Source organism: Malaclemys terrapin, chromosome 17, assembly GCF_027887155.1.
Source record: "Malaclemys terrapin pileata isolate rMalTer1 chromosome 17, rMalTer1.hap1, whole genome shotgun sequence".
Taxonomy (NCBI): domain Eukaryota; kingdom Metazoa; phylum Chordata; order Testudines; family Emydidae; genus Malaclemys; species Malaclemys terrapin.
The window spans coordinates 22,660,766-22,682,751 of record NC_071521.1 but is presented as its reverse complement, the minus strand read 5'-3'; the positions used below and the strand labels follow the sequence as shown (position 1 = coordinate 22,682,751).

At 46.9% G+C, this 21,986-nt stretch overlaps 1 non-coding gene across 1 annotated transcript; it reads right to left on the bottom strand.

The window, feature by feature from the left end:
- Positions 1 to 6,680: 6,680 nt before the first annotated feature.
- On the bottom strand, positions 6,681 to 6,753 carry TRNAM-CAU (transfer RNA methionine (anticodon CAU)). Its single transcript has one exon. It is a non-coding gene; the product is annotated as a tRNA-Met (tRNA).
- Positions 6,754 to 21,986: the final 15,233 nt, after the last annotated feature.

The following is a 21,986-nucleotide window of genomic DNA, read 5'->3' as shown; positions in this document are numbered from 1 at the left end:
GATCATCTAGTCTCACCTCTAACACAGTCCAGAAAATTCCACTCAGCTCTCTTTATACAGAGCCCACCAATTTGTATTTGGCTAAAGCATATCTCCCAGAAGAGCATCCAATCTGGGTCTGAAGACATCAAGAGATGGAGAATCCAGCCCTTCCCTTTGGTTAATCACCAAAATGTGCTTTATTCCTAATTTGAATTTGTCTGGCTTGAACTTCCAGCCATTGGCTTTTCCTGTGCCTGTCTCCAGCATCTTAAGAAGCCCTTTAGTACCTGGTATTTTCTAAAATCAAGTCACTCCAGGATCTTCTTTTTGATAAGCTAAACAGACAGAGCAGTGATTCTATGTAATAGCATCAGGCCTACTCCAGTCTCTGCAGAACCCCACTAGAAACACCCACAGTTGATGATGAGTCCCAATTAATGACTACTTGTTGTGATCTGTAAGTCTGTTCTTAATCCATTTAACATGTGCTTTACTGATATTGTCTAGTGCTGTTTTTTAGTCAGAATGGCGTGTGTTACTAAGACACATGCCTTACAAAATCTAAGTCTATTACATCTCCGCAGTTACCTTTTTCAACGAACTTGTAATTTCATCAAAGAATAAGAAGTGGTTTGTTTCCATAAAACCATGTTGACTAGTTATTACTTTATTATATTCCTATTCTCAACTCTTTGTTGATTGAATCCTGTGTCAGCTTTTCTATTATTTTGTCCAGGATTGATAATGGATTACTTGGGTTATCTCACTTTTCCTTTGAATATTGACACAACATTAGCACTTTTCCAGTTTTCTGGGATTTCCTGAGAATTCCAAAATTGATTAAAAAATAAAATCAGTGGGCCAGAGATTTGCTTAGCCAGCATTTTAGGACAGTACAGTGCAAGTTATCCAGCCCTACTGGTTTAAATTATTTTATCCCTAGTAGATGTTGTTTAACATCTTCCTTAGCTACTAATGGACTGGAAAGTTGTTCATCATCCTCATGTGGCATGAATTCATCATCTCATTTCTTTCTAAATAGAGAACAAAAATATTTATTGAATACTTCTGCCTTTTCTGCCTCACTATTGACCATTTGACCAACTCCATCTAGTAATGGGCCTGTATCATTGCTAGGATTTCTTTTGTTCCTTATATACTTCTTAATGTCCGTAACCCAGCCAGCCATGGAGTGTTCCCTGATGTCTTATGCTTCCCTTATCAATTTTCTACACTTAATAACTTCTAATTTAGATTGATTGCTATCTACTTTACCTTTTTCATGTTGTGTATTGTTTTTTTATTTCTAATAAATAAAATATCCATCACTTCCCTTCTTAACCGGGGTGGACCTTTAACCAAATTCGTGATGATAGTGAAATTGTAGCTTTATAGCCATCTAGTAAACTCTTCTTATACAATTCCCAGTTTTCATTCACATTTTCTGTCTACATTTTTCCTCCTAATCAATTTTGCTCATAATTTTCTTCAGCTTTCTACAATTACCCTTTTTAAACCACTAAGCATATATATTACTGGTTGTGACTGTCTTCTGTTTGCCCATAATGAATGTAATTAGGTCATGATCACTGGTCCCTAGGCAACCACCAATTTCTAGGCCAGTGATCAATTTATCTTTATCTGTCATAATGAGGTCTAAAATAGAGTTACTCCATGCTGGGTGCAATACCTTTTGTACTGGAAAATTATCATCTATAATTTTTAGAAACTGTAATGATACTTTATTACTGGCTTCATGAGACCTATATTGCATCAACTTATATATATATGCACAAATCAAATATCAAAGTAATTTCTGTTCTACTTCTATAAATAGCATTTTTCTATAGTGTACTCTCATTTCTGCTTCATTATATCTCCGCTAATTAAGGTCTTATGTATTCAGAGACACTCAGGAAACTTAATCCAAATTATCTAGAGGTGTGAATTTAAAGTGGATTAATTAAACTGAATTAAACCTCTGTGTAGACACTCTCATATAGAATTAAAGTGGCCTTAATTTGGTTTATTTTAAGACGCTCAAGATAGACCAAATTAAGACCACTTTAATTCTGAATGAGAGTGTCCACACATGGATGTAGTTCAGATTCAATTAAATCCACTTTAATTTCACACATTCAGATTAACTTTCCTGAGTATCCCCATGTAGACAAGCCCCATATATGACACTGAATCAGGTGTGATGACCCAATGGTAACTTGAAAGAGCAAAGCCAGACAAATCAGGAGATTTAAGGCCACAAACTGCCCTTAATTCATGTGCACAACTCCAGTGACATCTGTCACACACACAGCCCTGGTAGAGCTCTCCCTGTGGCTGGACATGCCCCAGGCTGTTATGTATGGAGCCCACCTCACTGGGCCCTGTGTGCTCTTTAAGCCTCCTGAGTCTGAACAGGTCAAAACACTGGCTGGCTGGGGTCTCTAGGCATACTCTCAGGGTGCAGGTCCTCTGACTAGCACCTCTTTTAAGAGCTGCAACCGCATGGTCCAACTGCTCAGCCTCTGGGACTAGCGCTGACCTCACACCCTTGGCATGGGAGCTCTGGGTATACAGTTTAACTCTGCAGGGGCATGTCACAATGAGAGCCAGCAGACAGACGGATTCTAAAATGCCATTGCTACACAGATCTCAATAAAATAACAAACACAGCCATGTGCATTTCCCTGCCTCAGTTTCCTCACCACTATGGAGAGTTCTTTGAGTTTGGAGTGCCCAGGATCCTCCCCCTGCAGTTCATGGTTTCTTTTCAGAATCATGAAGTCAGCTAGCTTTCTCTGACCCTGGGTGGTCAAGCAGTTAAACCGGATCCCCCTGCTACAAAAGCATGCCCATTTCTTCCCCTGTTCTGCCCAAAACTTGATGTGTGAATCCCTGGAGTTTTTATTTCCCACAACCAACCTCTACATTCTTTGATCTGTTTCTGGGAATTTTCCACTCCCCCTCTCTGCATATCATCATCATCATCACTGCAAATCCCAAACGGACGTAGCGTCCTTGCAGTTCGAGTGCCACTCAGATTACCTCTAGCTAGGTTCTTAAGGTACCTCTAGCTAGGTTCTTAAGGTAGTCTGGATGCATATTCGGTTGGCGTCCATCACCTTATCACACCAACAAAGCTTTTGGTGACCAGACAATCACCAGATGTGTAGCAATAGTTCCTCGTGTTTCATAATTTACTGATCTTCCATCCTAATTATTATTAGGATGTCTATACCAAGAAAGATGCCATAACCAAACCAGTGTTATGGAGGCAGTTGCTGGGTTTGGTTAAAAATATCTCATTGTTAGTCTTGTCCTGTTGGAGAAATGAGCTTCTCCCGGTTTTAACCAACCCATTGACCCAAGGTGTTGCCCCCTGAATAGGCAACCATTGAAGTTCTAATGACTACCCTGCCATGGCAGAAATATGCTGCATCCCTGTCATCAAATGGTGGGTTCCACATTCCATGATACAATAATGTTATAATAACAGCAATCAGTATTCATAAGTTGTATATAGACAAAGTCTCAATATCATCACATTGTCCATGGGGGCTCCACCATGGTGTTGATATAGTGGTGCGCTGTTCGTTTCCTCTTTTTTCTCTATCCTTCTCCTAATGCTTCCTAAGATGCTTCTCTGAGCTTTCCACTGCCACTGCCCATCGGGCGGATATTTTCAGAGAAGTAGCCACCATGACTCCAAAATCTCTTTCTTGAGTGGGAACAGCTAATTTAGACCCCATCCTTTGAAAGGCAGGGTTGGAGTTACTTTTTCTGATCTGCGTTACTTTCCACTTATCAACACTGAATTTCATCTGCCATTTTCTTGCCCAGTCCCCCAGTTTTGGCAGACCCCTTTGTAAGTCTTCGCACTCAGCTTTGGACTTGACTGCCTGGAGAAAGTTTGGATCATCTGTCAATTTTGCCACCTGACTCTTCACCCCCTTTTCCAGCTCATCTGTGGATCAGCACAGGTCCCTCTCCAGATCCTTGAGGGACCCTGCTAGGTGAAAACAGACCCTTAACTCCTACCCTTCCTTCCCAATCTCTGAGCCACTCACTGATCCAGGAGAGGCCCTTCCCTCTTCTCCCATGATTGCTTAGTTTGCTTCAGAATGTTTGTGGGGGGACCTTGTCAAAGGCTTTCTGCATGTCGCTGTCCACCGGATCACTCTTGTCCACCTGCTTTTGTGCACCCTCTGAGAATTCTAGTAGCTTGTCAAGGCATGATTTCCCTTTGTACAAGCCGTCTGGACGCTTCCTCAACAGATCTTCTTTATCTATCGCTCTGATAAGTCTGTTCTTTACTAGAGTGTCCACCAATTAGCCTGGTAGTGACGTTAGGCTTGCCAGGCTCGCCTCTGGAGCCTTTTTTTCAAAATCACCATTCCATTAGCTCCCCTCTACAGAGGCTGACTTAAGGCACCAGTTCCATACCCCTGTTAATCGCGCTGAAGTTTCAGATTTGACTTCCCTCAGAACTCTTGGGTGAATACCATCTGCTCCTGGTGACTTCTTCCTGCTTCACTTATCAATTGGGTGCCAAACCTCCTCTCTTGACACCTCAGTGTGGGACAATTCATCAGATTTGCCACTTGAAAGGAATGGCTGAGGCCTGGGACTCTCCCCCACACCCTCGGCAGAGAAGACCGATGGAAAGAAGTCATTGAGCTTCTCCGCAAGGCCCTTGTCTTCCCTGAGTTCTCCTTCAGCACCTCCATCATCCAGTGGCCTCACTGACTCCATGGCAAGCTTCCTGCTTCTGATGTACTTGAAACAAATTTTGCTCTTCATTTTGGTGTCTCTAGCTAGTTGCTCTTCAAATATTTTCTTGGCCTGCCTTATGCTCCCTTTACACTTGACTTGCCAGAGTTCATGCTCCTTTCTATTTTCCTCACTTGGATCTGACTTCCAGTTTTCCAGGGATGCCTTCTTGCCTCTAACCGCCTCTTTTAGTCTGCAGTTTCACCACGGTGGCCATTTCTTGGCTCCTCTTACTGTTTTGTTGTTGTTTTAAATTTGGGGTATACATTTAGTTTGAGACTCTCTCTATTGTGGTCTTTTTCAATAGTCTCCATGCAGCTTGCAGGCATTTAATCCTTGCAACAGTTGCTTTCAGTTTCCATTTCACTAGTTTCAGGGCTGGTGCAAGGATGTTTCACGCCCTAGGCGAAACTTCCACCTTGTGCCCTCCCCCCTCCCTGAGCCTTGCAGCAGCTCCCCGTGGCCCCCCCCGGCCCTGAGATGCCCCCGCCCCCCCCCCCGGCAGCTCTCCAGCCCACTCTGGCCCGGGGAGCTGTGTGGCAGCTCCTCACCCCAGCTCACCTCTGCTCCGCCCCCTCCCCGAGCCCTGCAGCAGCTCTTCCCCACCCCCCACCCTGAGGCACCCCCCCCCCCGCGGCAGCTCACCACCCCACCCCTCTGCCCTGAGGTGCCCCCCCCCCCCCCGTGGCAGCTCCCCCCTCCGCCCGGGGAGCCATGCGGCAGCACCCCACCCCAGCTCACCTCTGCTCCGCCTCCTCCCTGAGCACGCCGTTGCTGCTCCACTTCTCCCACCTCCCAGGCTTGCGGTGCCAATCAGCTGTTTGGCGCCACAAGCCTGGGAGGGAGACAAGCAGAGCGGGGCAGCGTGCTCAGGGGAGGAGGCGGAGCAGAGGTGAGCTGGGGCGGGGAGTTCCCCTGAGTCCTGCTCCCCCCCTTACTTGCTACAGGTGGCCCTCCCCGCACCCCCTGCCCCAGCTCTCTCTGCTGAAATGCCAACAACGACCGGGGCCGCCGCGGTCGCCGCCAAAGAAAATGCCGCCCCCCAAATGCTAGCGCCCTAGGCAACCGCCTAGGTCACCTAATGGGTTGCACCGGCCCTGACTAGTTTCCTCGTTTTGGTCTAGTGCCCCTTTTTGAAGTGAAATGGTACTGTGGTGGGTTTCTTTGGCATTTTCCCACCCAGCTAAGTTGCTCCATATAATTCTATTACGGGGTCTTTTCATGAGCGGTTCAGTTGCATTCACCTCTCAGAGCATCTCCCAAGGGACTACATGAAAAAGTGCATCTCCACTGGCTGATTACAGGACAAACCGCTCCGCCTTCTTGCTGTACTTGGACTCTACTCCCCTGACTTGGTGGGGGGGGGGGCAAAGGGAGAGTTTCCCTCACTGGGAATCAAACCCAGGGTGCGGCGTGGAGTACTGAATTCTGACCATTAGACCACCAGGAAGAAGAGGGTGAGTGGAAGCCTCTGTGCCTGTGCCTGCGACCAGCTAGGGCCATATGTGAGACGGCCGTCAGTGCCAGGAGCGGCCAGAGGACAGGTCAAAGGCCCTTTGAGAGCAGGCCCTGGAGGACATTAGAGTTTGAAAGGCAGGACGGGGGAAGGCGAATGAAGGAGAAAAGAAAGAGACACTTGAAAAGGAGAAAGAAGAATTTAAAATACACTAAATTGAAAAGCCTGGGCAGCGCATGAAAACAGACTCTAGGCTGCCAAAGGGTCCCTGAACGTGGGCTGTAGCACTGAAAATGCTGAATTCTGACCACTAAACCATCAGGGAGAAACTTCAGAAACAGCTTTGGCAGTTGCTGCTCACACATGTGGGATGCCCCCCATGGTAAAGCGCAGCACAGGAACCTCTGCAGTCCAGCTGACCGCAGGGGATGGTCAGCCAGAAGGGCCAAGGGCCATGGCAAAAGGCTCAGCCTGTCTTCTCTGAGGATCAAACTCAGGCCCTCCAGATTATGAGACTGACACGCTGCCGGCTGCACTAAGAAGGCTCCTCGTGAAAGCCCCTGCCCCTGCCCCTGCCAGCTCCCTGTTCTCTGCCACCTCACAGCACACTTCAGTTCAGCTGCAGGACAGCGTGTCACATCACCTGCCTGAAGGCAGAAACAGCCCACCTGGCTACTCCTGCCATGGGCCCCTCTAGAGAGCAGACAAAGTGGGTCAGACCAGTGCTCCATCTGCTGCAAGAGCCTCTCTTCTGACAGTGTCCTGTGCCAGAGACCCACGAGGGGACGAAGAGAAGAGGGAAGTTTTGACTGAGTCGCCCCCTCCCCCGCCTTCTGGCACCTGGAGGTTTCAGGACCCGCAGAGCATGGGCTCCCGCCCCTGACTGTCTTTGCTAACAGATGTTGAGGGACCGATCCTCCATGAACTCATCTCCTTCTTTGGGGAACCCACTTATGCCTTTTGCCCTTCACTACACACAGCCCACAGTTCCGCAGGTACCTCCTTTTCTTTGCTTTAAACCTGCTGCCCATTCATTTCATTGGGTGACCCCTACTTCTTGCTTTATGAGAGAGGGTGAAGAAAACTTCCCTACTCCCTTCCTCTGTCCCATTCAGACCATTGTCCCCCGCACTCCTCTCTTCTCTAAGCTGAACAGTGCCAGGCTTTTGAATCTCTCCTCCTGTGGAAGCTGTTCCGTCCCCCTCATCGTTTGTGTTGCCTTCGCCCTCCCTTTTCCAGTTGTAATCTGTCTTGTGGGAGAGGGGGCCACCAGAACTGCACTCAAGCTTTGGGCGTACCAGGGGTTGATATAGTGGTGCTCTGTTTGTTTCTCCTTTATTCTCTATCCTTCTCCTAATGCTTCCTAACATGCTTCTCTGAGCTGTTTCCACTGCCACTGCCCATCGAGCGGATGTTTTCAGAGAATTCTCCACCACCATGCTCCAAAACCTCTTTCTGGAGTGGGAACAGCTAATTTAGACCCCATCCTTTGGACGGCAGAGTTGGGGTTATTTTTTCCGATCTGCGTTACTTTCCACTTATCAACACTGAATTTCATCTGCCACGTTAGACTCCTGAATCCATATTTCAGCATCTAAACAAATAGCTTTAATTTCAATTTATATTTCAGTACCTGAATAAGTGGTTTTATTTTCAGTACAGCACCCAGCAGTGCCCAGTCACTTCACATGAAGCTCGGAATCCTCAGTGTTTTTGAAAACCAGACTGCTTATGTATGTCCAAAGAGCTGCACTTGAGTACCCACTTTGAAAATCTTGGGCCTGGGCTTTTAAAAATATGTAATTGATTTTAGACAATCTGCCTCTATTCTTAGACATACTAAAATTGAGTGCTTTGAAGTCTGATTTTGGATTGTTCATTCAAGAACTAATATTATCTTGAATAGAAGGGGATTGGAAAATATGTTTTCTTCTCCTGCAGAAAATTTTGAAGACAATGAAAACCAAAACATTTTCATCCAGAAACCAAAAATCCAAAGCCCAAAAACTGAAGATTTCAAGGGTTTCAATAAAAAGCGAAAAATCTCCACAGAAAGCAGACTGTGATGGGGTGTCCATTCCACATGAGGGCTGAAAGGGCCAATTAACCCAGAACCCACATCTGAAGGAGAGCCAGGGAGTGCTAAGGCCTGATTTGCTGATGAAGTCCAGCTGTGGGAGGAGCGGGGCTGGGTTTCTAAAGCCAGGAAACTGGCAGTTGTTGGGAATGTTTGCAGTCACTCCCTGGGAGAAGGGAGAAGTGTCTGAGGTAACAGGGTTCAGTAGTCTATAGTTACTCCCTGGGAGGAGGGAATTTGAGCTGGTATGCCCAGAGAAGTGGGGGGACCAGAAGCTGTAGGAAGGAGTCCAGGGAAGGAGCAACAAGGGCTGAGGGAAAGCAGACCACAGTTGGCAGACACAGGATCTAGGGTTACCATATTTGGAGTGTCCAAAAAGAGGACACTCCACGGGGCCCCGCCCCCCGCCCCAACTCCGCCCCCTCCCCTGCTTCCCGCGAACATTTGATTCGCGGGAAGCCTGAAGCAGGTAAGGGGCGGGGGGAAAGGAGGCGCGGCCCAGTCTGGCCCCCCCAGCATCTCCAGCCTGGGTCGGCTCGGGCCCTGGGGTGCCGGCCCCCCCGGCTCGGCGCCCCCGGCCCCCCAGCTCGGCACCACCGGCCCCCCGACCCCCAGCCCCCCTGACTCGGCCCCCCTGGCTCGGCACCGCCGGTCCCGCATGTCCCGATTTTCCCGGACATGTCCGGCTTTTGGGGATTTCCCCCCGGACGGGGATTTGAAGCCCAAAAAGCCGGACATGTCCGGGAAAATCCGGACGTATGGTAACCCTACAGGATCCCTGGGCTGGAACCCAGAATAGTGGGCAGCTCAGGTTCCCCTACCAGCCACTGGGGAAATAGCACCATCACCACAGTGCTGGAGACGACTGCCTGAGACTGTGCAGAAGGACTTCAGGTAACCCCGGAAGGGGAAACCATATAGTGACTGACCGGCTGGAGGCTGAGCCACAAAGAGGAGGCTGCAGTTCCCGGAGGGTGCAGGGTGACGCAGGACGCCTCGGAGGAGTCACCACCTGTAGTGACAGGTTTCAGAGTAGCAGCCATAGAGACTAACAAATTTGTTTGAGCCTAAGGCTGTAGCCCACGAAAGCTTATGTTTAAATAAATTTGTTAGTCTCTAAGGTGCCACAAGTACTCCTGTTCTTTTCACCTGTAGTGAGTGGACCCTGTCGCTAGTGTTGTCAACCCTCCAGGATTGTCCTGGAGTCTCTAGGAATTAAAGATTAATCTTTAATTAAAGATTATGTCATGTGATGAAGCCTCCAGGAATGCGTCTAACCAAAATTGGCAACCCTACTGTTACATAAACATTTTCTGCAAAAGTTTTCATGGCAAAAAAGCAACTTTCCATCCAAATAGAGTTTCAATGGAAAAATTGTGACTAATCCTAGCCTTAAATAATGTAAGTTTGGAAGTATTTATATTTCTATGTAATTATAATGTACCTTTGGTCAAGAAATTGGGCAAATCTATTAGGACCCTCATAGACCAAGTCTTGTAGAAACATAAATAGTCTGTGGAAACAATGGATTATTACAGAAGGGAAAGCAAAGGATGGGAATGGAAGTTGTTTAAGGAGTATATCACCTCTCTTTCTCACTACACATGGTTATATGAATTATAAAGACTCTGATGCATTAGACCATAATAGAATAATTATTTTAAGTGGCTAAAGTCAGACCATGGAGGGTATGTTCAAATGGAAAACCTGGGATTTGTGATTGTTCCATAGAGACCCAAGTCTGTTGGGAGACATTTCTGCACAGTTCGCTGATGGACCGAGTGATGCTACCAGACAGTCAAGGTTTGGAAACAGCAGCACTACTGAATTTTTCTGCAGTAAGGGAGATCAGCTTTAGTTTTGTATCTGCCACTTGTCCGAATATGTTTAATTTAGGGCTGTCAAGTGATTAAACAAATTAATCATGCAATTAAACAACAATAGAATATCATTTATTTTAAATATTTTTGGATGTTTACTACATTTTCAAATTATTAATTTCATTTACAACACAGAATACAAAGTGTACAGTGCTCACTTTATATTTATTTTTATTACAAATATTTGCACTGTAAAAAACAAAAAAATGTATTTTTCAATTCACCTCATACAAGTAATGTAATGAAATTTCTTTATCATGAAGTTGAACTTCCAAATGTAGAATTATGTACAAAAAGCTGCATTCAAAAATAAAACAAAGTAAAACTTTAGTGCCTACAAGTCCACTCAGTCCTACTTCTTGTTCAGACAATCACTAAGACAAGGTTGGTTTCAATTTGCAGGAGATAATGCTGCCTGCTTCTTGTTTACAATGTCACCTAAAAGTGAGAACAGGCATTCGTATGGCACTGTTGTAGCTGGCGTTGCAAGATATTTACGTGCCAGATGCGCTAAAGATTCATATGTCCTTTCATGCTTCAAGCACCATTCCAGAGGACATGCTTCCATGCTGATGATGGGTTCTGCTTGATAACGATCCAAAGCAGTGTGGACTGACGCATGTTCATTTTCATTATCTGAGTCAGATGCCACCAGCAGAAGATTGATTTTCCTTTTTGGTGGTTTGGGTTCTGTAGTTTCTGCATCAAAGTGTTGCTCTTTTAGGACTTCCAAAAGCATGCTCCACACCTCGTCCCTCTCGGATTTTGGAAGGCACTTTAGATTCATAAACCTTGGGTTGAGTGCTGTAGCTATTTTTAGAAATCTCACATCGGTACCTTCTTTGCATTTTGTCAAATCTGCTGTGAAAGTGTCCTTAAAACAAACATGTGCTGGATCATCATCCGAGACTGCTATAACATGAAATATATGCTGAATGAGGGTAAAACAGAGCAGGAGACATACAATTTTCCCCCCAAGGAGAAGCATCATCAGCATGGAAGCATGTCCTCTGGAATGGTGGCCGAAGCATGAAGGGGCATATGAATGTTTAGCATATCTGGCACGTAAATACCTTGCAACGCCGGCTACAAAAGTGCCATGCAAATGCCTGTTCTCCTTCAGGTGACATTGTAAATAAGAAGCAGGCAGTGGTATCTCCCATCAATGTAAACAAACTTGATTGTCTTAGCGATTGTCTGAACAAGAAGTAGGACTGAGTGGACTTTTAGGCTCTAAAGTTTTACATTGTTTTGTTTTTGAGTTATGTAACCAAAATAAATCTGCACTTGTAAGTTACACTTTCATGATAAAAAGATTGCACTTCAGTACTTGTAGGAGGTGAATTGAAAAATACTATTTATTTTGTTTATAATTTTTACAGTTCATATATCTGTAATAAAAATAATATCATAAAGTGAGCACTGTGCTTTTTGTATTCTGTGATGTAATTGAAATCAATATTAATTTTTTTGGATGTTTTCCTACATTTTCAATAAATTTCAATTGGTATTCTATTGTTATAAGTGCGATTAATTTTTTTCATCACAGTAAATTTTTTGAGCTAATCACGTGAGTTAACTGTGATTAATTGACTGCCCTAGTTTCATTTTATTACTTTGCCACTTTATAAGACATTTAACTGGTGCAGGGACTGGGAGAACTTGGGGAAAGTAATTCATGTGGGAGATAGGGCTCATCTCATCATTATTTAGCCAGCAGAAGAGAAAAATGATGGGGAATTTGATAGCTGGTTTCAACTACCTGAAAGGGGGTTCCAAAGAGGATGGATCTAGACTGTTCTCAGTGGTAGCAGATGACAGAACAAGGAGTAATGGTCTCAAGTTGCAGTTGGGGAGGTTTAGGTTGGATATTAGGAAAAACTTTTTCACTAGGATGGGGGTGAAGCACTGGAATGGGTTACCTAGGAAAGTGGTGGAATCTACATCCTTAGAGGTTTTAAGGTCAGGCTTGACAAAGCCCTGGCTGGGATGAGTTAGTTGGGGATTGGTCCTGCTTTGAGCAGGGGGTTGGACTAGATGACCTCCTGAGGTTCCTTCCCACCCTGATATTCTATGATCTGTGTGAGAAAATAATGATAGGCTTCAAATATTCCAGCTCTGAGTGTCTTTAATTATAAATTGAGTGGCTAAAAATGGATGACTTAATTTTAAAAGATCCAAAGAATCTTTGGCAATCTGGACTCCCCAATCTCTGATTGACGTGGTAACTAAGGAGAAAGGAAAACTGTCCTAAAAGGCTTCCAAATAACTAACTGATCAAAAATCTATTTTTTGTGAAAATTTTCAAACAAAAAAGTTTCATTCAATATTTTACGTTTGAAACGTTTTGATTGTTCACCAGAAAATTTCAAAAGGAACCAAAATGAAATTTTTATTTCATTTCAATTTGGTTTTCAAAAACAAAAAAATGTCACAAAAAGAACAGGAGTACTTGTGGCACCTTAGAGACTAACAAATTTATTAGAGCATAAGCTTTCGTGGGCTACAGCCCACTTCTTCGGATGCATATGCTCTAATAAATTTGTTAGTCTCTAAGGTGCCACAAGTACTCCTGTTCTTTTTGCGGATACAGACTAACACGGCTGCTACTCTGAAACCTGAAAAAAATTTCATTCTTTGATGTTCATTTTTTATTTTTTCCCCTACTTTCTTTCCCTTTTCTCCTTGCCACTGTGTGCAATAGAGTGAATAATGTCTGGAGGTGGGGGGGGGTGTTCAGAGTCTTCTTTTTCTCTTTTTCTAGTTTACACTCTGCAGTTTTCAAAGCTTCCCCAGCTTTGGAAAACTTACACAATGCCAAAAGGATGAAGGAAACTTGCTGTGGGGTTGCAGCAGGGAAAGTGCCTAGCCTGTAGTTCAGTACCATTGTCATCGCCTCAGGAGGCAGGCAGGGACTAGCTGTGGTCTCTGTCCTGCTGCCCCTCGGCACCACAAGAGGTCCGCCCTGGCCAGCTATGGGTCAGACTTGCAATAAGAGACAGTGCTGGGTCTCTGGCTTCATATGCCTCATTAGGAGGCTTTGCTCCTAGCCTTTAGTTTCTCCAGCATGAATCACTCCTGTGCAACCAGCACCACTTCAGTCTCCCTCAGATCCTCATAACAAAGCTCAAATGGGCCTAGGCCGCGTGCTGGTTTTCTGCACTGGGGCAACTTTTCCCCCATTGAAAATCTAGGAGTTGCTACTCTGGGGAGTAAGCTTGCTCCCCCCTGCTAGGGAAGAACAGCCACCTCTAGACAAGGCGGATAGGCTTGGCTTGGGAAGCAGGCCACTTGTATACAATCCATCAAGCAAACTACAATATCGGGAATGAAGTCTCCTCTAAAACAGCAGAGCAACTGTTAAAATATTAATGATCTTCAGGGTTCTGTATTCAATATGGCCGTGTCTGAAACCACAAAAACAGCTCCAGGGAGCTTGCAAGGTGTACAAAAAATTACATTAAAAACTGTCCAAATTGGAATGATTTACAGAGAGTTAAAAAAAGGCGATTCAAGAATAGACTTGTTCTAAATGTCTCCATGCTGATTTCAGTGCCTCCAAATGTGAGGTACAGGTATTTGCGGAATCAGAAGTAGGTCAGTTATTTTTGTCACTCATTATTACTTGTGAAAAATGTGTGTAGTGAATGTACTAACATACTGTAGCAGCAGAATTTGGGAAGCTAGCATTTCTCTTACACATTTTTGGGATGTGTCTAAATGACACGATTTCCTGATTGCAATGTAAAAGCTGATTATTTTCAAAGTCCAGCATCTTTGGACATGCCATATGAAATCTCCTTCTCATATTGTGAAACTGCTTCTGCAAATAGCCACCTTGTTTTGTTACAGTTTGGCTCTGAAAAAGGGCTGGATACAGGTTAACAGAGCTTGGTGAGCAAAAATCTCTCATCCTAGCCACAGAATCTTCCCTTCCTCTGTTGTCATTCTTTATTAAACTCTGGCAACATGCTCTGAGCTGACCACAACACAAAATATGTGACAGTCTCTGCTCCGATGCTGCAGACTGACGCCCTGAGCCAATGCCCATGGACGTCAGCGGAAAGACTCCCATGAACCCATTTCTACAAACACTCACTAAGGGGCATAGAGGCTGAGCCAAAGCCCACTGAGGTCAGTGGAAGCCTTACATTCATTTCAGCTGGGTTTGGATCAGCCCACGGCACTGGCTAATGGGAGCCAGCATACCATGGCCACTACTCACAGTAGTAAGCCTTCATTAAGGTGAAATTCACCTTGCTGCAGAGTGCCACCACCAGGCTACCCACAACCCATTTAATCCTTCAAAAATAGGCTGAAGTGGGGCTAAAATATCCTTTGTGCTGACCCTCGGCACAGAGCTGGATTTAATCCATGTTGTCAGGATTAGGCACTAAAGCAGAGACCCCGAAAGGAGGGATGGGTGAGACCCTGGGGAGCTGCTGACTGAGAACACGGTGTTGTGTGAACATGCAGTGATGGGGGGAAGTGAGTGCTGAGGGTCAGCGTTTGGGATGGGGAAGGTCACACATCATGTGAATCTCTTGTCTTTTTCCTCTTGTCAAATCCCCAGCATGCCAAAGGAGTCTTTGCAGGACATTCTGCAAAGTGGTTGAGGCTTTTCAGAGGAGAGATTTTTGCACTCCGAAGTAAACTTTATGGAAACACAGGGCCACTGGCCTTGCACAAACATCTCATGGTTTTGGTGGCGCTTGTGCTGTGCCTTTTGCTCTGTACACAACAATGAAGAAACCATTGAATTTACATTTCTGGGGAATATTTATGTTGAATATTTGAAACAATTATTCACTCAGCCGTCTTTCTCCCCCTGTGCTGAGCCGTCACCTGTTGGAATCCCTCCCTTAGCTTCCTGTCCTTTCTACATAATATTCAAGCCCTTTGCCCTCACCTACATCATAAATTGTTTAAAAAATGTCCTAGTGCAGGCAAAACTAGCCAACTCTTACCAAAAATACCAACAGGCACATCTCTCCCCCAACCTCCTACAAGCACAAACACGCAAGAGCACTCTCACTGTCACCCCTTCCTAGACATGCACCACTCGCTCCCTCTAGCTCGTCACTCACACACCAATTCAATAAGGCTGTTGGCATGACAAGGTGGACAAGTGATGCTGGAATGTATGTACACTGAGACCTCTTTGTATCTCACCCCCTTCCCCCACCATGCACCCACACACTCCCTAAACTCCCTCACGTTTCATCCTCTCTTAGACCGTGTAGCACTGTCCCCTCTGCTGGACATTATGAGGGGGACAAGACCTTGCTTCCTTTCACCCCTCACCTCACCCACCTTGGGATGTCTTGCTATCCTTCAGGGGTCCTGGGAGGGGGCAGTCACTGCCCTCAGGAGAGCCCAGGGATTGCAGTTGTGACCGACTCTTTCACCCACTTGAACATCCCCACACTACAGATAAAGGTTGTACTTAAGGCTCAAGGGTGAACAGCCACCCGACCTCCCACTCGGACCCCTCTGTGAGCAAGATGGGACAGGCCGATTTGGGAAGGTGTCCTTGTGACGGGCAGGCTGCTTTACGTGAACAGAGCGATGTGGACTTTACAGGCTACACTCACTGCACTGGGCAAGGCACACGGACGATACCGAGTGCCTGGTTTGTGGTCCAGCCCCTGCTGCATACGCTGGAGTGTGTCCTTTCGGAGTGCATGTTACTCCTCACAGAAGCCCTTGCTCAAAGAGAAACTACCCACCGCCTGCTGACTACCGGGAAAGGAAAGTTTCTGCTCCTACTTTGTTAAAATAACGTGGATGACAAACCCATGAGTGTTTCCCACTTAATGACATCCCACCCCTCTGCAAAAACCTTTCCCTTGCAATGTAACTAGATTTGTCTTTTGTGCTGTATGGTTTGACTCCTCCGTGGCAGACTCCAGCCAGAACGCTGAGTCACTTTTGCCTTTCATCTGGAAAAAAAGCCCACAGCTCACAACAGTGGCTCTTCTCACTCTGTGAGCGCAGCACAGCTTCCGCTGCGCTGATCGGTCCTCATTCATCTTTGTGTGCGTCCATCTGATTGTAGGTGGGTCTTCCAGGATGGGTGCTGCTGGTAAATGTGGTCAGTGCTGCTATCATAATAGCTGTGATTTGCATGTGCCTTTCCTGGCTGTCCAGTCTAAGATGGCGCTCTCCACTCATATTTGTCTTAGGCCTGGTCTACACTAGGAGGTTATGTCGAATTTAGCAGCGTTAACTCAAATTAACCCTGCACCTGTCCACACAACGAAGCTATTTATTTCGACATAGAGGTCTCTTTAAATCGTTTTCTGTACTCCTCCCCGACGAGGGGAGTAGCGCTAAATTCGACATGGCCATGTCGAATTAGGGTAGGTGTGGATGGAATTCGACGCTAATAGCTCCGGGAGCTATCCCACAGTGCACCACTCTGTTGACGCTCTGGACAGCAGTCCAAGCTCGGATGCTCTGATCAGCCACACAGGAAAAGCCCCGGGAAAATTTGAATTCCTTTTCCTGTTTGGCCAGTTTGAATCTCATTTCCTGTTTGGACATTGTGGCGAGCTCAGCAGTACTGGCAACGATGCAGAGCTCTCCAGCAGAGGTGACCATGCAATCGCTGAATAGAAAGAGGGACCCAGCATGGACTGATCGGGAAGTCTTGGATCTGATCGCTGTGTGGGGCGATGAGTCCGAGCTTTCGGAGCTGCGATCGAAAAAACGGAATGCGAAGATCTACGAGAAGATCTCCAAAGCCATGACGGAGAGAGGATACAGCCGGGATGCAACGCAGTGCCGCGTGAAAATCAAGGAGCTGAGACAAGGGTACCAGAAGACCAAAGAGTCAAACGGACGCTCCGGATCCCACCCCCAGACATGCCGTTTCTACGAGGCACTGCATTCCATTCTAGGTGCGGCCACCACCACTACCCCACCACTGTCTGTGGACTCTGAGGATGGGATATTGTCAAAGGCCGCTTCCTCGGAGATGTTTGCGGATGGGGAAGATGAGGAAGGAGATGAGGAGGACGAGGCAGTCGACAGCGCTTTAAATGCTGATTTCCCCGACAGCCAGGATCTCTTCATCATCCTCACGGAGATCCCCAACCAACCCTCCCAAGGCGGTAACCCGGACCGTGAATCAGGGGAAATATCAGTAGGTAAGTGTTTTAGGCATTTATTTTGAATAGAATAGGAATGGTATCTTAACAATGGGTTTTCATGATTAGTTTGCCCTAGGCACTTTAGTTTTTAATCCTTGCCAGTGCAGCTACTGGAAAATTCTGTCAATATGTCAGGGGATAGAGCAGAAATCCTCCTGGGACATCTCCACGAAGCTCTCCTGGAGATATTGTGAAAGCCTTTGCATCAGGTTCCTGGGGAGAGCGGCCTTATTGCGTTCTCCATGGTAGGAAACTTTTCCGCACCAGGCTAGCAGCAAGTACTCCAGGATCATTGCTGCGCAAAGCATGGCGGCATACGGCCCTGGTGTTTGCTGGCATTCACGCAGCATGCGGTCTTTCTCTGTCTCCGAAATCCTCATCAGAGTGATATCACTCATGGTGACCTGCTTTGAATTAGGGGAATGTTAGTATTGGGACTGATTGCCTGTTCCTTTACATAACTGTAACCGGCGGTTTACAGCCACGCGGTGGAGGCGGGACAGGGCAGCATGCAGGGATCTTTCCCAGGGACAGACGCGAGGGGGGTGGGACAGGGGCAGAGTTCATGCTGGCCAGATTGCTGGCAGCAGGAACTGGCCAACGCTAGGAGCATTGCTTGGAACGTGAAAGGAGGGCACTGCTATAAATTAAGCTTTAAGCAGCCAAAAGTCCACGGCTTACCATGTCCGCCTGCTAGCCGAATTCCGTTGTCCGGCCCTGCTTGTGTGATCTGTACAGCAAGACCCCAGGCACTCAATGGGAAGGCCGAAAATTCGACCTTGTACTGAGTGCGCATCTGATAGGTACTGTGCATGGTCTTGTTCACAGAGAAAGACTATATTCATTGTTCGCAAAACTGTATCTTTGTGAGGAATTCACTCCCATCCCACAGCTGCGAGTGTCTCCCGAGCTACCCCGGCATCCCCCTCCCAGAGGCAGGCGCAGATCAGGCGACGAAAGAGAAGGACATGGGACGAGAGGTTCTCAGAACTTATGGGTTGCTCCCGAGCCGAGGCGGCACAGCAGACCCAGTGGAGGGAGAACATGTCACAATACCAGCGATCACACAGTGAACAGGAGGACAGATGGTGGCAGGAAGACCAGCAGGCAACTCAAACGCTGCTTGGACTAATGAGGGAGCAAACGGACACGCTCCGGCGCCTTGTGGATGTTCTGCAGGACTGGAGGCAGGAGGACAGAGCCCCACTGCATTCTGTCTCTAACCGCCCTCCCCCGCCACAAAGTCCCACCCCCCCCTCACCCAAAGTCCCAAAAAGGAGGGGCAGAAGGGGCCGTGAAAACAGTCACTCCACCCCTGCAGACTGCTCAAGTAGCAGAAGGCTCTCATTCCCAAAGATTTGATAAGTCCTTTCCTTCACTCCAAATGCACCTCACCCAAGCCCCCATCCCAGTTTCTTCCCCTAACTGTGTAGTTGTTAATAAAAAATATGTTTCTGTTAATTACTGTTTCCGTCATGTTCTTTTAGAGGACAGTGTGTTTGAAGGGGGGAAAGGGGGTTGGTAATTGGAGAGGACAGTCACCTTTACCAGGGTACAGACACGGGGGCAGGTTCAGCAGAAGGTCACACACACATTGCAGTCACTAGGCACCCTGCTCAGTTTGGGAGGTGGTTTTCATGTTCTGTGTGTGTGTGTGGGGGGTGGCTATGTGAGTTTGTGGTGGGGGAGGGCGGTTACAGATCTTATGCAGCGGACCTTAGATGACAGAGCCACGCAGCAGGGGATCTGTATCCGCCCTCCCCCGCCACAAAGTCACATAGCCCCCACACACAGAGTCCTGAAAAGGAGGGGTGGCAGGCTCCGTTGAAACAACCAGTCCACCACTGCGGACCGCTCTAGGAGAGGAGCCTGTCATTCCTCGAGTTTAGAAGCGTCCTTTCCATCACTACACCCGCTCCCCACCACAGTCTGCATCCCAGTTTCAACCCTTTACCGCAAAATCCTTAATAAAGAAAACGGTGTTAATGAACAAAGTTTCATTTATTTTATTTTTAAAGGTGTGTTGGAAGGGGGGGAAGAGGGTTGGTAACTGGAGAGGATAGTCAACATTAACTGGGTAAAGAAACGGGGGCAGGTTCAGCTTCTGTTTAAACAAACTTAATAGTCACAGGTTACCCTGATCACTCTGGAACCTAGCTTTCAAAGCTTCCCGGATGCACAGCATGTCCCGCTGGGCTCTTCTAATCGCCCGGCTGTCTGGCTGGGCGTAATCAGCAGCCAGACGATTTGCCTCAACCTCCCACCCCGCCAAAACGTCTCCCCCTTGCTATCACAGAGATTGTGGAGCACACAGCAAGCTGCAATAACAAGGGGGATATTGGTTTCGCTGAGATCAGAGCGAGTCAGTAAGCTTCTCCATCTCCCCTTCAGACGTCCAAAAGCACACTCCACCACCATTCTGCACTCGCTCAGCCAGTAGTTGAAGAGTTCTTTTTCACTGTCCAGGGCGCATGTATAGGGCTTCATGAGCCAGGGCATTAGTGGGTAGGCTGGGTCCCCGAGGATCACTATAGGCATCTCCACATCCCCAACAGTTATTTTGCGGTCCGGGAAGTAAATACCTTCTTGCAGCCGTCTAAACAGACCAGAGTTCCTGAAAACACGAGCATCATGAACCTTGCCCGGCCATCCGATGTTGATGTTGGTAAAATGTCCCCTATGGTCCACCAGTGCTTGCAGCACCATTGAAAAGTAGCCCTTTCGGTTAATGTACTGGCTGGCCTGGTGGTCCGGTCCCAGGATAGGGATGTGAGTTCCATCTATAGCCCCACTGCAGTTTGGGAATCCCATCGCAGCGAAGCCATCTATGATCACCTGCACGTTTCCCAGTGTCACTACCTTTGAGAGCAGTAGCTCAACGATTGCGTTGGCTACTTGCATCACAGCAACCCCCATGGTAGATTTGCCCACTCCAAATTTGTTCGCGACTGACCGGTAGCTGTCTGGCGTTGCAAGCTTCCAGAGGGCTATGGCCATTCGCTTCTGGACAGTCAGGGCTGCTCGCATCCGGGTGTCCTTGCGCTTCAGGGCAGGGGACAGCAACTCACAAAGTTCCAGGAAAGTTCCCTTACGCATCCGAAAGTTTTGCCGCCACTGTGATTCATCCCAGACCTGCAGCACTATGCGGTCCCACCAGTCCGTGCTTCTTTCCTGGGCCCAGAATCACCATTCCACAGCATCAACATGACCCATTGCCATCATGATGTTCACGGCGCGGGGTCCCGTGCTTTGTGAGTGATCTGTGCCCCTCTCAGACTTAATGTCCTCACTGCGCTGCCGTAGCCTCCTCGCCCGATTTCTCAGCATCTGCCTCTGGAAAAGGTGGATGATAAGGTGCGAGGTGTTGACAACGGCCATAACTGCAGCGATGATCGCAGCGGGCTCCATGCTCCCAGTGCTGTGGCATCCACGCTGTCAATCACCAGAAAAGTGTGCGAACTGATTGCCTGCCGGCGCTTTCACGGAGGGAGGGCGGGAGTGAGGGTTGAATGACGACAGTTAACCAAAACCACCCTCGACACATTTTTTGCCCCAGCAGGCATTGGGGGCTCGACCCAGAATTCCAATGGGCAGCAGGGACTGCGGGAACTGTGGGATAGCTACCCACAGTGCACCGCTTCCAATGTTGATGCTTGCCCCGTTAGTGTGGACTCACAAAGTTGAATTACTGTCCTTAGTGTGGATACACACGTTCGACTTTGTAATATCGGTTCCACAAATTCGCTTTAAGTAAAATCGAACTACTCTCGTAGTGTAGACATACCCTTAGTGTTTATACCCCAATGGATGTCACTATCCACTTATTGTCTCATTTTATAGATGAGTGAGCTGAGGCACAAGCTCAGTAACAGAGCCAGTAAGATACGCTGGAATCCTGACTTCCAATTCCTGTGATAGCCACTAGACACACGACATATTATAGTCCACTAGCAGTACAGGGCCACATTACATGTGCTGCACGCTTAATAAAAGAAAAGTTTCATCTCCTCTCAAAATAAACAATCCTGATGTTTTAAGTCTCTCTTGGCTCAATAATGGAACTTTCTTAGGACTCTAATAATTTGCATCCATTACCTCCTCCTTTTCCTCTATATATTTTTTGAGACAGGGCTGAGATTTTCAAAAGTGCTGAAGGTTTGGTCTATGATTAAAAATTAAATGGGTGTAGCTACGTTGGTCCAGGGGGAGGGGTTTGTAAAAAAACAAACCTCTGACCAACACAGCGATGCCAACAAAAATCCAAGTGTAGATGCAACTGTGCTAATGGAAGATAGTGCCATTCAGGGAGGAGGTGTTCCTAGCACAGGCCAGCAAGCCTAACTTCAATGCCAGGCAAACTGGTTGAAACTAGAGTAAAGAACAGAATTATCAGACACACAGATCAACAGGATATGTTGGGGAACATGGCTAAAGGGAAATCTTGCCTCACCAATCTATAAGAATTCTTTGAGGGTGTCAACAAACTTATGCACAAGGATGATCCAGTCAATACAGTATCTGGATGGTCAGAAAGTCTTTGACAAGGTCCCTCACTAAAGGCTCTTAAGCAAAGTAAGCTGTCATGGGATAAGAAGGAAGGTCTTCATGGATCAGTAATTGGTTAAAAGATAGGCAACAAAGGCTAGGCATAAATGGCACTTTTTGCA